This window comes from Dromiciops gliroides, chromosome 3, assembly GCF_019393635.1.
Source record: "Dromiciops gliroides isolate mDroGli1 chromosome 3, mDroGli1.pri, whole genome shotgun sequence".
Classification (NCBI taxonomy): domain Eukaryota; kingdom Metazoa; phylum Chordata; class Mammalia; order Microbiotheria; family Microbiotheriidae; genus Dromiciops; species Dromiciops gliroides.
In genome coordinates this window covers 355,938,196-355,954,610 of record NC_057863.1, presented here as the reverse complement: position 1 = coordinate 355,954,610, position 16,415 = coordinate 355,938,196, and the positions used below count along the sequence as shown (strand labels likewise).

At 41.3% G+C, this 16,415-nt stretch overlaps 1 protein-coding gene across 5 annotated transcripts in view; it reads left to right on the top strand.

Moving 5' to 3' along the window:
• Positions 1–16,415, top strand: part of GRIK4 (glutamate ionotropic receptor kainate type subunit 4) — a 714,483-nt gene that overhangs the window by 73,375 nt on the left and 624,693 nt on the right. For all 5 annotated transcript variants that reach the window (XM_043998089.1, XM_043998087.1, XM_043998088.1 and 2 more), the window contains exon 2: positions 15,443–15,672. The gene's annotated coding sequence lies outside the window, so the exon portion shown is untranslated. The remainder of the gene's footprint in view (positions 1–15,442; positions 15,673–16,415) is intronic.

The following is a 16,415-nucleotide window of genomic DNA, read 5'->3' as shown; positions in this document are numbered from 1 at the left end:
ACATAGTAGAAATGTATTTCACCAAAACATTTGACAAAATCTGTCATGTTACCTAGGTGTACAAGCCAGAGAGATAAGGACTAGACAGTAGGATATTTGGTTGGATTCAGAAGTGGTTTAATGACCAGACCCAAGACTTCCATTCAAATTTGGCCTTATATACTTAGTAACTATATGACCCCAGACAAGTAATTTAAACCTTTGTTTGCCTCAGTTTCCTCATCTATAAAATGGGGATAATAATAGTACCTATCTACCAGGGTTGTTGTGAGGATCAAACAAGACAATAATTATAAAGGGCTTAGCACAGTGTCTGACACATTTCATTATTGCATTGCTTCAGTTCAACCAACTCTCCATGACCCTATTTGGGGTTTTCTTGTCTATGATACTGGAATAGTTTGCTATTTCCATCTCCAGCTCATTTTAAAGATGAGGAAATGAGGCAAAGAGGGTTAAGTGACTTGCCCAGGATCACACAGCTAGTAAGCGTCTGATGCCAGATTTAAACTGAGGTCCTCCTGACTCCAGGGCTGGCACTCTATCTACTGTGCCACCTAGCTGTTGAGTGTTCTATAAATCTTAGCTTTTAATATCATCATTAATGATTCAATGTCAACTTTTAGGGAAGTCTCTATTGAAGTGCCTCAAGGATCTGTCTCTGCACCTGTACACTTCAACATTTTTTTTAATCTATGGCATGGTGAAGGTAGAGATGGTATTCTTTTGGGGGGGGGGCGGGGCAGTGAGGGTTAAGTTACTTGCCCAGGGTCACACACCTAGTAAGTGTCAAGTGTCTGAGGCCAGATTTGAACTCAGGTCCCCCTGAATCCAGGGCCAGTGCTTTTTCCACTGTGCCACCTAGCTGCCTCAGGAGATGGCATTCTTATTAAATTTTCAGATAGCCTGACAATAGAAAACACCTTGTAGATAAATAGACTAACTAATACTGTAACAACAATTAACAGTAACACAGTAACAATAATAATAAAAATTAGAGCCAGGTTCCAAAAACATCCTGACAGACAAGAGCAATGCCTGAAAGGAATGAAAATAAAATTATTAATTTTAAAGGAGTTAGTAGGGATAAATGTAAATGTCTATATTTGGATTTAAAAATTCTCCTTCAAAATTATAGGATTGGGAAGGCACAGCTAGTTATGTGAAAAAAATTCAACATGGCTGCTTGGTGCATGGCAGGTCAAAAGGTCAATGCAATCAATCATTAAGAGAAGCAATGTGTTAAAAAATAAAGGAACTGATAGTTTCTAGCTGATAGTCTAAGTTAAGACCATTTCTACTCCAATGAAATTCAATAAACATTTGTTAAGCACCTACTATGTGCTAGGCACCGTGCTAAGCACTAGAAATACAATTAATAAAGAGACAGTCCCCTGCCCTCAAGGAGGAGGCCACACAGGAAAAGAAGCAGGAAACTGGGACAGGCTTCTTTGTAGCTGAATCCAGGCAAATTAGCAGATACTGAGTGGAGTGAGCTAAGGGAGATGGTGTCAGTCAAAGCTCAAGTATTGTGTTCAGTTCGGGTTGCCACATTTTAGGAAGGACATTGATAAAATGGAGAGTACCCAGAGGAGGATGATATGAATGAAGAGGGAACTGTAAGCAGTGCCTCATGAGTATCATTTGAAGGAACTGGGAATCATTTCCCTGGAAAAAGAGAAGACTGAGGTTACTGCCTTTGAATATTTAAAGGGATGAAATTAGTGAAACAGAATTAAACTTGTTTTGCTTGATCCCAGAGGGCAGACTTAAAAGCAATGGGTAGAATTAATAAAGAGGTGGATTTAGGTCCAATATAAGGCAAAACTTCTTAACAATTAAAGCTGTCTATAAGCAGAATGGGCCACCTTAGGACGTTATAAAGCTCTTTTTCCTAGAGGTTATCACAAAGGCAGGGTGATTACTTGGGGATTTCTGTGCAGGTACAGGTAGGACTAGATGGTTTCTGAGTTTCATTTGAACTCTGAGATAACCTCATTGTGGTGACCTTGCCCCTCCCTTGATACTGGGCCAGTAGCACAGTCTCCAAGATCTCATTCTACCTGTGCCCCCATGCCACAAAGGAAAACAGAAACAGCACCATAATGCCAGCAGGAGGAGGCTGAGCATTTTTGGATGAATGCTGAGAGTTGTCTCTAGCAAAGCCTTAAATACTGAGAAACCCAGCATAAAGACAAGCCCCAGGGAAGACCATCTGCTTTTGGTGGGTTTGGTCCAGGTCCCTGTTGTCCATCCTCCTGGTGGTGGCAAAATTGGAAATCTCTTAGTGTCTGTTTTCAGACTCCCCAGGGATAAAAGCCAAGTGAAGCCCAGGATATCCTTGCTGTAGAGATCATTAATGCTGAACGTGGACCATTTCTCCTTCCCATCTCCCTCCACCCCAGTTCCAGTTGGCTTATCTCCAACAGTGGGGAAGGAAAGTACCATACTGTGGATGGGGTACTGAAAAGATAGAAAAAAAACTGATGAGTAGATGAGGAGTGAAATGAGCAGAATCAGGAGAACAATTTGTATAGTAACAACAACACTAAAAACAAACAACTTTGAAGAACTTAACTCTAATCAGTGCAATGATTCCAGAGGCCCATTGATGAAGCCTGCTGACAGAAACCCTCCTGACAGAAAGGTGGTAAACACAGGTACCTAATAAGAAACACATTTATGACTATGGCCAGTGGGGGGTTTGGTTTTGCTTGACTATGCTTATTTCTTACAAGGGTTTGTTTGTTTTCAATGTTGGGGTGGAGTGGGAGAGATAGACAATTTTTGTTAATTGAATAAATAAAACTTAATGTAAATAAATAGAACCAATGACCCTGCAACCCTCTGGCTGCCACATCTCCAACATTGGGGAGGAGAAGTTCTATGTTGGGAGTGAGGAAGAGGAACACACTGGCAGACAGAAACACTGACTCTGTCATGTCCTTGGATTGTAATCAGATCATCATGAAAAGTTTGCCATTAAAGAGGAAGGATCCAGGTGTGCAGCCTAGGAGAGCCAAGCAGCTGTTACTTGTCCAGGTGGGGAAGATGATCCTGTTGGGTTGGGGCAAAGTTGGGAAGAAGCATATGGGAGGCAGCACTTTGAGGGGAGGGCATTCTGTAGAGTGACAAGGCCAGGCAGTCAGTCCAGGGACCATTTGCTGAGCACCTGGTTAAAAGACCTGAATGTCTTCTGGAGTTCTGTTGAGCAGAACTACAACCCGTAGTTATAAATGGCCCCCATATTAGAAGATTGGTGTATTACAAATGTACATCTTTTCATAGAAATGGCCCAGGAAAATTGGAATACTAATGCATTGTTGGTAGAGCTGTGAACTGATCTAACCATTTTGGAGAGCATGGAACTATGGCCAAACTATGGAACTATGCCCCAAAAGGCTATAAAACTGTGCATATCCTTTGATCCAGCAATACCACTACTAAGTCTTTGTCCTAAAGAGATCATTCCCCTAAAGGGGAAAGGATCCATATGTACAAAAATATTTATAGTTCATCTTTTTGTGGTGGCAAAGAATTGGAAATTAAGGAAATGTCCATCAATTGGGGAATGACTGAACAAGTGGTATATGAATATAATGGAATAATATTGTGCTATAAGAAATGATGAGTAGGCATCTAGGAAATAACCTGGAAAGACTTAAGTGGACTGATGCTGAGTAAAATGAGCAGGACCAGGAGAACATTGTACACAGTAATAGCATCATTGTGTGATGATCAACTGTGATAGACATAGCTCTTCTTAGCAATACAATGATCCAAGACAATTCCATAAGACTTATGATGGAAAATGCTTTCCATATATGGGAAAAGAACTATGGAGTCTGAATGCAGATCGAAGCATACTAGTTTCACTTTATTTGTTGCTTTTGTTGTTGTTGTTCCTTCTTTCTTGTGGTTTTTCCTTTTTGTTTTGATTCTTCTCTTACAACATGATGAATGTGGAAATATGTCTAACATGATTGCACTATATAACATATCAGATTGCTTGCTGTTTTAGGGAAGTGGGAGGAAAGAGAAGGAGGGAGAAAAAATTGGAACTCAAGATCTTACAAAATGAATGTTGAAAAACATTTTTACATGTAATTGGAAAAAATAAAATAAAATGCTATTTTTAAAAAGGATGCAGGGATGGGGGCAGCTAGGTGACGCAGTGGATAGAGCACCGGCCCTGGATTCAGGAGTACCTGAGTTCAAATCCGGCCTCAGACACTTAACACTTACTAGCTGTGTGACCCTGGGCAAGTCACTTAACCCCAATTGCCTCACTAAAAAAAAAGAATTCTTCATAGGTGTTAAATGTTAAAAAGGTGTTAGACCACAAATCAAAGGGAAGCTCTGGTGTTAATCTACTTAGAGTTTCCAAAGGCCTTTTACAAGATTCCATGCCAAAGGTTAAAAAAAAGAATCAACATGAGATTAGGGGTGTTGGTTTGTCATCAATGAGTTCAGGAGACAAAAGATAGGGATAAATGGGCCTTGAATAGAGAAGTATGAAGAATCTAGTGCCTTGGAGGATTTCAAAGAAACCTGGAAGGACTTACATGAACTGATGCTAACTGAGAGGAGCAGAACCAGGAGAACATTGTATACAGTAACAGCAACATTGTGTGATGAACAACTGTGATAGACTTGGCTCTTCTCAGCAGTGCAATGATCCAAAACAATTTCAAAGAACTCATGATAGAAAATGTTCTCAACATCCAGAAAAAAGAACTGTGGATTATGAATGCAGATTGAACCATACTGTTCCTACTTTTGGCTGGTTTTTTTCATTCTTTTCTGAGGTTTTTCCCTTGTGCTCTGATTCTTCTTTCACAGTATGACTAATGCAGAAAAATATTTAATGTGATTGTACATATATAACCTATATCAGATTGCTTTCTGTCTTGGGGAGGAGAGAGGGAAAGGAAGGTGGGAGAAAAATTTGGAACTAAAAATCCTATGAAGACAAATGTTGAAAACTATCCTTACATGTAACTGGGAAAATAATAAAATACTTTTATTAAAAACAAAAACAAACAAACAAACAAAAAGAATCTAGTGCCTTAGGGAGAGATGCTAGGATGGATTTTCATTACATATCAGTTAAAATCTCAACTATGTAACTTGGGATTTCAAGATCCTATGGAATTTATCCCTAACTGAACAATCTAGCTTTGTGTTTTCCTATAGTAGCTCCATCCAGCTTGGTCTTCTTGTACCCTGTAAATGCCCTTCTTTGTCCTATAACCTTTATTTCTGCTTTTCTTCCCTGAATGTTTTCTCTGTTTTGTTGAACTTGACCATATCACAATTCTCCTCTCCCCATTCAAAAAACTCCAGTGGCTCCCTATTAACTTTAGAATCAAATATAAAATTCTGTTTGTGTTTTAAAGATTTTTATAACCTTTTTCTTTTCTACCTTTTGGGTTTCTTCCACCTTAGTCTTCTCCACATACACTGCCAGCTAGCAACACTTACTTCTTTATTATTCTTTGCACTCAAAACTTCATCTTCAGACTCTGGTCATTTTCTTTTCTTTTTTTAAAAAACATTTTATTTTCCCCCCAATTACATGTAAAAACAATTTTGACATTCTTTTTTTCTTTCCAAATTTTGAGTTCTAATTTCCCTTCTTCCTTTCCTTCCCCGCCTTCCATTGAGAAGGCAAGCAATTTAAAATAGGTTATATATGTGTTGTCATGCAAAACACATTTCCATGTAAGTCATGCTGTGAAAGAAAACACAGACAACCCTCCCCCCCCCCCAAGAAAGTTAAAAAAAAACTTTGATGTGCATTCAGGCTCCACGAATTCTTTCTCTGGAGACGGACAGCACATTTCAGCATAAGTATTGGCATTTTCATTGGTCATGCCAGGAACTCTCTTCCTCCTCATCACTACCTCCTGAATTCCCTGGCTTACTGTATGTGCCATTTTGCAAAGCTATAAACTAACTTGTAGGATTTACTAATGATTTCATCAAATATTTTTTCTGCCCATTGAGACTATAAGCTCCCCAAGGAGTCATGTCTCATGTCTCTTTTGCAATCCAGTAGACATTCATTGAAATACATTACATTATCTGTTGAGTGTGTGTGTGTGTGTGTGTGTGTGTGTGTGTGTGTGTGAGAGAGAGAGAGAGAGAGAGAGAGAGAGAGAGAGAGAGAGAGAGAGAGAGAGCAGACAGATGGCATGTGACAGCATGGCAGGACACCTTGGAAGAAAGAGAAAGGGCCAATGCTTCCTTCTTTTCCCATGCTACATAACTTTTTTTTTTTTGCAGGGCAATGAGGGTTAAGTGACTTCCCCAGGGTCACACAGCTGATGTCAAGTGTCTGAGGTCAGATTTGAACTCAGGTCCTCCTGAATCCGAGGCCGGTGCTTTAGGCACTGCACCACCTAGCTGCCCCCTGCTACATCACTTCCAAGCTTATAATCTAATGGAGGACAAGAACATAATTGTAGGAACAGTGACAGGAGTTGCCAACCCCAGCTTCATGATTGGGTAGACCAGCCCATCCAATGTTAAAGGAATTAAACTGATTGGCTAGACTGATCTGAAGTGTGTATGGTTCAATTTTTTTTTTTTTTTGGTGAGGCAGTTGGGCTTAAGTGACTTGCCCAGGGTCACACAGCTACTAAGTGTCAAGGGTCTGAAGCTGGATTTGAACTCAGGTCCTCCTGAATCCAGGACCAGTGCTAAATCCAATGTGCCACCTAGATGCCCCTGTATGGTTCAAATTTTAAAAGCTCATAATCCAATTGGGATCTGTCTCACTGGATTCACAACTAATAGCTTCCTTTTATATGAAGAATGTTTAAGGATGAAAGATGAATTTTCTTATGACCTTGTAAGTTTCTTCATGAATATTCTTTTATTTTTTAAAAGAAATATTGATGCCTTGCTTTTTGCATCAAAATTTCCCCATTATTTTTCTCTCCTCCTCTTAGAGAGCCATTCCTAAGTTTAGTGAGCACTGGTCCTGAAGTTGGGAGGACCTGAGTTTAAATCTCACCTCAGACAGACACTTACTAGCTGTGTGACCCTGGGCAAGTCACTTAAGTTCAATTGCTTTAAAACATCCAGAGCCATCTCCAGTTATCCTGATATGTATGTTGCCACTGGACCCAGATGGCTCTGGAGGAGAAAGCAAGGCTGGTGACTTTGCACAGCCCTGCCTCACTTAAATCCAGCTCATTGCAAGTCATGATATCTGTCATGGTGCTCTTCAAGAATGAAGGACAAATGACAACAAGAATAACAGAAAGCCATCCTGTATAACAAGTTATAATGTAAAGGGGAAAAAAAGAAAAAGAAGAAGAGAAGAAAAATCAGCAAGCTGATTGATACGTTTAAAGTCTGAAAATGTATATAATGTATGACACCAATGGAGCTCCCTCCTTTGCAATGGGTTGGTGTTGAGGTATCTTCTCAGATTTTTTTCTTGGAAGCTTGTTCTGTTCTTTGAAAATTTCTCAACCTTAACTTTACTTTGTTTTGTGGTTGTTTCTTCTGTTTCCATTGTTGTAATCATTGTGTTTTCTTGGCTCCATCAACTTCACTTTACATTAATTCATATAGATCTTTCCATGCTTTTCTGTGATTGTTTAGGTCATCATTTGTTATAGGAAAATAATATTCCACTACATTCCTGTGTCACAATTTGTTCTTTTAAAAAATTGTTTGTATTGTTTGTTTTTACATCCCATTGATTTCCATCACTCACACATCCCTTACAATGTCTTATAACAAAGAATAAAAAAGAGAAAAAAGCAGGTCAGCAAAACCAAATAACATATCAACGGAGTCTGATAGGGAATGTGATATTCATTCTACTCCCACAGCCCACCATGTCTGTAAAGAAAGAAGGGAGGTGAATTTTTATCTCTTCTCTGCAGCAAAGTTTCTTGGTCATTATAATTACCTTCAGATTTGTTATTGGTTTTTGTTGTTCTTTCTGTTTACATTATTTTTCCCCCCAGAATATTTCCCTGTAGCTCACTCAACGTCCCCATAACATTCCAGATAACATTGTCCCTCCCTGACCAGCATTCTCCCATCTGTATTATTAGCTCTCCTTACTGGAACATAAGCTCTTTGCAGATAGGCACTGTTTTTTGTTTTTTTTTTTTTGTATTTGTATCCCTAGAATGGTTTGCATATGGTAAGTAAGCTCACAAATGTTTTTTTTTTTCATTCATTCATTCATATAAATGATATTACCATGAATAGAAGCAAGTGCAGATGTGGTACCTAGGGCTTCTGGGGGTATACCCAAGGCCATTTGTTTCTCTCATCATTGAAATAAAAATCTACATTTCCATAGTTACTTTATAAAATAATGTAATTCTTGTTGTCCAGTTGTTTCTTAATCATCCCTGACTTTTCTTGACCCCATTTGGGGTATTCCTGACAGAGATACTGGAGTGGTTTGCTATTTCCTTTTCCAGCTCATTTTACAGATGAGGAAACTGAGGCAAACAAGTTTAAGTGACTTCCCCAGGATCTCATAGCTAGTAAGTGTGCAAGGTCAGATTTAAACTCAGAAAGATGAGTCTTCCTGATTCCAGCCTCAGTACTCTATCCACTGTGCCACCTAGCTGTGCTATAAAATAATATAATATAACAATAAAAGTCTACATTTTTATAGTCTACCTTAATGTTACAAAACCCTTGCCTCACAAAAACCCTTACAGTTCAGTAATATAGGTATTTTAGCCCTATTTTGTAGATGAGGAAACTGAAGTTCAGAGATGACAACTGTCTTGTCCATGATCATTGTACTCGAGTCAGAATTTGCACACAGGTCTCCTGATTCTGCATTCATTGCCCTTGCTGCTACACCATGCTGCTTTTTCCTTGACCATGTGTTGCACTTGGGGTAGATTTTTTTGAGGGGAGGTATGGAAGTTCTTGTAGCTTCTGTTCTGTTCTTATTGTTCTACTACCAGATGGCCCCTTTCCACCAAAACATAGCATTGTAGACGCAGGGCTGGACGGGACCTCAGAGTTCATCTTGTCCAATCCTCTCATTTTATAGATGAAGAAACTGAGGATGGGGAATAAATATCAGAGGCATAACTTGAACCCAAGTTCTCTGACTTTAGAGCCAGTGCTCTTTCTATTGTACCAATGGGCAATGTATCTTTGACAGTCTTATCCAGGGGTAAATGGTAGGAGTGTCCTGGGGAGGTTCCAAGGACTGAGCTGGGTGGATACAAGGCAGGGAATAGAGGGGGAACAAGGAGGGACAAGGATTTATTAAGCACCTACTATGTGTCGAGCATTTTTACAAACATTTTCTTATAGAGCATGCTAATACTCTTATAGAGCATTGGGATTAATAATTTAAAATAATAATAACAAAAACATTATCCATTAAAATTTTATTTTTAACAAAGAGCATTAGTTTGATGTTTTGGGGAATCCAGACGGCTAGATTCTAGTCCTGACTTGGGCACTAATATACACTGTTTTAACAAGCTGATTTTTCCAACCTGTTAAAGTATGTTCAAACCCAGAGTTCTCCCTGACTCATGGGGGCTGTCATGCTGTGGGCATGAGGTATAAGGACACAGGAGTGGGGAGTCTTGGGATCATAAATTGAGAGCTGAAAGGAGCCTTAGAAGACATCTAATCTAACCTATTCATTTTACATATGAGGAAGCTGGGGTCCAAGAGGCCGGGTATCTTGTCCAAGGTTAAACAGATAGCAAATGGTAAAGCTGGGATTTGAGCCCAGGTCTTCTGACTCCAAAGGCAGCTAGGTGGTTCAGTGGATAGAGTGCCAGCCCTGGAGTCAAGAGGAACTCAGTTCAAATCTGGCCTCAGACACTAGCTATGTGACCCTGGGCTAGTCACTTAACCCTACTTGCCTCAGTTTCCCCACCTGTAAAATGGGCTGGAGAAGGAAATGGCAAGCCACTCCAGTATCTTTGCCAAGAAAACCCCAAATAGGGTGAGACAGGACTGAAATGACTCATTAACAACAACCTCTGACTCCAAATCCATTGCTCTTTCCATTGAATTGCTGGGTGTGGCTTCATCTGTACTATTTGGTTTCATCTTGGATGCTAAACTAGGATTCCTTGGTATAGCTTTATAATTCCAGAGACCTCTTCTTCTCTCTTTCATCAGTGTCTAGGGACTGAGAGCTGCCATGATGTGGTTTAGTTAGAATGTGGAAATACTCCAAGGCTAGACAACTTTGTGACTTTTGCTCCTGCTGTGTGATGAATTCTGTCGAGGAAGTAGAAAGGAGAGGGGGAATATAGAGGAATAAAGGTCTGCTTCCCACTCTTGGGGAAGCCTGGAATCTAGTTAGGGATACAAGAAACTCATATATAAAAAAGACTTCACCAAAAAGACGACATTCCAAGAAGTGCAAATTGAATTCAGGGCAAACTGAGTATGTGAGTACTGAGAATCCAGAAGTGATCTGAGCCGGTGAGGGTAATGAGAGAAGACTTCTGGCTCCTTGTTAGTCATTAATATCCATCTCTTGCCCTGTTTCGCTCAGACACTCACTTGGCTTTTCCTTCAAGGAACTTGCTACGTGGAAAATCAGAAAAATCTGTCTTCCTAGGGAGGCGCCAAAGATTACATTAGCTCATCATTATTATTTTTTGTAATTAAAATAGAGCCACTGCCTGCTATTTTGTAAATGCAGGTGTCCCCCCTGGGCCTACTCATGTGCTAGAATCTGGGCTTAATGTATTGGATTTAAAAAAAAATTCTGTTACTGAACCTTGCTCTGTGGGAGGAACCTTGTTAGAGCAGTGAGAAAGCTCTCATTAGCGGGATAAATGTGGCAGAGTGGAAGGGAATCAAAAAGCTGGCTGCCAAGCAAGCAAGTCTGTGACTGCAAGCGGGACTGCTCCATGGGATGTCGGGGGCCCTCCCCAAGCAGATTATGTCTTAGAAAGTGAGTTCTTGGATGTTGAGGGAGGAAGCCGAGAGCAATAACATGGGGCAAGGTAGGAAAACACTGAGCCATTGAGTTACAGGCAGAAGAGACCTTAGAATCCAACTCTTGTATTTTACAGATGGGGAAACTGAGGTTCTGGGAGGGGTAGTGATTTTCTTCGGGTTGCATAGGTAGTGAATCATCAAGCTGGAGATAAGAAGATTTCCAGGAGAATGTAAGCTCCTGGAGAACAGAGACTGTTTTTGACTCCCCCAATTTTCCCATCCTCTGAACTTTCCTATGAATGCCATCACCCTCCTACTCACTCAGGCTCACAGTCCTGGTGTCATCCTTAATTCCTCACTCTCACTCATTGCACATATCCAATCTGTTGCCAAAACTTTCTAGGTAGTATAGTAATAGAACATTGGGCCTGGAGTCAATAAAACCCTGAGTTCCACTCTGACCTCAGATACTTATTAGATATGTGACCCTGGGCAAGTCACTTGACCCTGGCTTTCCTCAGTTTTCTCCACTGTAAAATGGCAATAAAATTCCTACCTCCCAGAGAGAGTTGTTCTAAGGATCAAATGAGATAATGTTTGGAAAGCGCTTAGCACACAGTAGATCCTATGTAAGTGCTAGTTGTTGTTGTTGTTGTTGTTACTATTATTCCTTCACAACATCTGTCAAATATATCCCCTTCTCTCCATTCAGCTGCTATCCTAGTTCAGGTGGTCATCCCCTCTCACCTAGACTATTGTAATAACCTCTCACTGGTCTCTCTAATTTAAGTCTCTCCTCATTTCTTTCTTTTTTTAAAAAGTGAGGCAATTGGAGTTAAGTGACTTGCCCAGTGTCACACAGCTAGTAAGTGTCAAGTGTCTGAGGCTGGATTTGAACTCAGGGCATCCTGAATCCAGGGCTGGTGCTCTATCCACTGAGTTGCAACAGTTCCCCGTTACTTCTAGGATCACATATAAACTCCTTTGTGTGACATTTGAAACTTTTTTTTATAACATCTTCCTATCTTTCCAATTTCTTGCCCTCTATTTCTCCTCCACAAACTATACATTCCAGCTACATTGCCCGACTTGCTATTTCTCGCTTAGAACATTCTGTATTCTCTCTTGGTGTCTTTTCCCTCACTGTACTCCATGCCTGGAATGTGTTTCTCTCATCTCAGCTTCCACTTTGTGCAGTAGTCCTTTCTTGGACTTTCCAGCTGCTAGTGCCTTCCCCTTTAAGATGCCTCCCATCATCTCCCTCTCTCTCTCTCTCTCTGTGCATATGTATAGGTATAGGTATGCATGTATATGTATGTGTATATATATATATATATATATATATATATATATATATATACATATATATGTCTTGTATGTAGAAAGCTATTTATGTATTGTCTCCCCCATTAGAATGAAAGTTCCAAGAGAGGGGATTGTTCTTGCCTTTCTTTGTCTTCACAGCACAGTGCCTGACAATTAATAATGCTTATTGGTTGACTGATTATCTTCCCAGTGCTTTGCATGGTTCCTGGAACAGAGTAGGGGCTCAAATTCTTTTTTTGTTTGGTTTTTTTTGGTGGCGCGATGAGGGTTAAGCGACTTGCCCAGGGTCACACAGCTAGTAAGTGTCAAGTGTCTGAGGCTGGATTTGAATTCAGGTCCTCCTGAATCCAGGGCCAGTGCTTTATCCACTGTACCACCTAGCTGCCCTGTAGGGGCTTAAAAAATATTTGTTGAATAAATAACTGAAAGGAGCGGGGGCTCTTGGTCACAAAGACTTCTTCCCCATCAACAGTACACATGCCCAAGTCTCTCTAACCTTTAAAATTTTCCACTCTGCTAGTCTCCCAAAGTATTGTTTTATAGCTCTTTTCCATAGCACAGCCAGATTCCCAGGAAAGATGCAAAATCCTCATTTTGTTATTTAAGGTCCTCTGCTATCTCTCTCCTATCTACCTTTTCAGTTTGGCATGCTTTTACTCTCCTTCATGTACTCACCCTTCTGGTCAAATTGGATTGCTTGCTTTTCTCCTATGACATGTCATTCTTTGTTTCTGTACCATCAGCATTGGTTCTCCCATCCCTCAGAACACATTCCCTCCTGATGCCTCACTGCCTCCTTTTGGAATCACTGACTTTATTCAAAATATATCTCTGGGGCTGCCTCATCCTCATAGTGGATAAAGCACTGGACCTGGAGTTGAAAAGATTTGAGTTCAAATATGCTTACCAGGGGGCAGCTAGGTGGTGTAGTGGATAAAGCACTGGCCCTGGATTCAGGAGTACCTGAGTTCAAATCCAGCCTCAGACACTTGATACTTACTAGCTGTATGACCCTGGGGAGGTCACTTAACCCCCATTGCCCCACAAAAAAGATTGTTCAAATATACTTACCGTTGCCAAGTGCTAGCTATAAATGCTAGCTATCATTTCTTTTTTGCAAACATTGACTTTGTGTATATGTTGCGTCTCCCTCTCCCTTCCTCCTCTTCAAGAAGATGGAAAGTTCCTTGTGGGCAGGACCTGTTTCTTTTTTCTTTTTGCTCTCCCCCACCCCCTCCACCCAGCATCTAGCTTGAGTTTCTGACCCCAAATCTAATGCACTTTCCACTTTACCACACTACCTTCATTATTATCCTTCTCTCCCTCCCCCCACAGATGGGGCAACTGAGGCTCAGTGAAATGAGATGGGTAGCAGAGACTCAGAGAGGTACCCTGATTGGTTTACATGACGGAGCTGGGATTTGACTCCCAGGGCTCTTGACTTTGAGTGCAATGCTTTTCTTTTCTGACACTATACTGTCAAGATAATAAGGGCATGTGTGGAAGTGTTGACTGAGCCTAGGTGTCCCACAGCAAAACCCGTCAGCCTTACTAAGTGATGTGCAAATCTCATGGGGCAGCAAGCCAACTCAATGAACAGAGCTTTCCCTTCTAGCTAAGGTCAGGCATAAGCAGGAGATGCAGCTTCTGGGCAGAAATACCACAGTTCACCATTCTCGGGGTACAGTTCAGACGCACAGATTAACAGTAAAGGTCTGAAGATCAAGGAAAGAAAACAGTTTGTAATGGAAGGCAGGGTTTCAGGTCAATCTTAGGAATAAGGAGAAAAGTATTAGGGCAGAGAGGACAGGAGATCGAGGCAAGGAAACAAGAATCCTATCATTGAAGGAGAGCGCTTGGCGTTAGAATAAAATTATTAGAACTCTAAGGACTTCCCTTCTTGAGTGGCCTTGAACATTTACTTAACTTTTCGAAGCCTCGGTTTCCTCATCAGTCAGAAGGGTGGAGGGAAGAGACCTTGGAGGTCCCTCTGTTGCAGTGGAAAGACACTGGTCTTCCAAGCTGAAGCCCTTGGCAAATTTAGCTCCTCAGTAAACTGGGAATAAAAGAATTTACACTGTCTACCTACCTACCTCACAGAGCTAGTATGAGGAAAGTACTTTGTAAACCATGAAGGTCTAAAGAAAGATGAGCTGTCATAATGACAAATCTACAAATGTCTGAACTTAGGAATGAACAAGTATGAGCTTCTGCTACACTGAACAGGGCAAGAAGCCTCAGTTTATGAATTTCTGTGGTCAAGGATGATGGGATGGCATCTGGAGCATCTGATGATGTTTTTCCTCTTGTGTGACAGACTACAGATTTTTCCCTAGGCCAGGGGTTCTTAACTTTTTTGGGGGCTCATGGATCCCTTTGCCAGGCTGATGAAACTTATGGACCCTTTCTTAGTATAATGTTTTAAAATAATTGAAGGCAATGCTAAATTTCAGTTACAGGATAGTGAAATTAAAGATGTAAATTTCCCCCCCATTCAAGTTCATGGATCCCCAGGAGTCTCTCCATGGACCCAGGCCCAGGGACCCCAGACTAAGAGCCCCCATATCTAGGGAGGCTGGCAGTCCAGTACTTACCAAGTTTGAGAGAACCCAGACCCAAGGAGAAGGATGTGAAATGGGTTGTTTGCACTAGCCCCAATTTCCATCACTGCAGTGAATTCCCATCTCTACAAAGCAGCCGTTTTTTGCTTGGGGCCAAACATATTTTTTTCTTCTGTCTTTCTTTGGAAGCACATCTCTGAGATTACAGTGGAAGTCATTGGGAAAATGATTCAATTTCACACAATTTGTTGCGCCAATAGGACGTCTCTTCCACTAATAAGTATACTTGTACTCCAACGCACGTATTCCCTTTGCGAATGTCAGCCTGGGGTGCTCATGTTCTGCATTGGGGTGGACTTGGTGTCTGGCTCTGTTTAGCCCGTAGTTTTACCAGTGAGGCAACTTTGTCTTGCTGCGTTCTAGCTTCTCTGTGCTGGATGAAACTTGGAACGCCACGGTGTGACTTGGCTATTTCCAGACTAGAAGGAGCATGTTCCCATGGGGTAAAGGCAGTGAACCCAGAAGGTCACATACAGTAACAGGCAGAAAGAAAGAGTTGAAGAAAAGTAAAGAACAGGATGCAGACTGAGTGACATAAAATCACAAGTGGTTGGGGTTTTTTGTTTTTGTTTTTAAAGGAGACCAATCTGGGGAAACGCCTGGGCACAGAATGGAGCCAGTGATCACCACTCCACTCTGAGTGCTGCACATGAGGGCCCGGGGGCCTCTCTTCTCCCTTTGGCAGATCTGTGGATGAGCTTCGAGGAGAGTCTGTGAATAGCAAAAGGCTTAGATCACACCTTCAACGTGGGAAAAGATGGCTGGCAGGAAAACCGAGCAACTCTAAGAGAGCCGGTGGCAGCAACAGGTAAAAACAAGGGAAATCTCTGCGCAAATGGGGAGTTGAGCATACCAACCAGCTGTCATTCAGAAATAGTTCATTACAACTTAGATATTCAGACCTCCTCAGGACAGACTGGGAACATTCCCAAGAGACCAGGTTACTAGATAGTATGTTCAGGGGCTCTGGCCATTGTTGTACAATGTCTCTTGGAGGAGGGGTCAGTTATAGGATCATTAGAACTGTGAGGGACCTTAATGATTACCTATCCCAACTCTGTCATTTTATAGATGGGGAAACTGAGGCATAGAAAGAGGAAATAACTTGTTCATAGTCACCAATAGCCTGTTGTCCTCCTTGGGAGTTCCTAAGGAAGGTTCATAGAGCTAGAGTTGGAAGGGACCTTATTAGCCCTCTGGTCTCTTCCCCTCAGTTTACTGATGAGAAAATGAAGCTCAGGTAAGTTGTGACTTGCCTAAAAGCATAGAAAAGAGGTGAAATGTGACACCAGGTCATCTGATTCTAGAGTCAGGGGTCTTTGCATTGTAACATCACTTCCTCCTCACCCTTTCGGGAAGGGAAAGCTGGCACAAGAAGCAAGGAGTTCTTTTTGATTGTCTCTCTTGCCTAAGGACGCCCAGAAAGGGCCATGATCAGTGGCCAATGAGAGTGGGAGAGAATTGGTGGCTTTCCCAAGTCTCTTCTCTTGGCAGCTGTCATTGTGGTGAGTCAGGGGGGATCTGCTCAATTGTTGAGGAGTCTCTGGAACA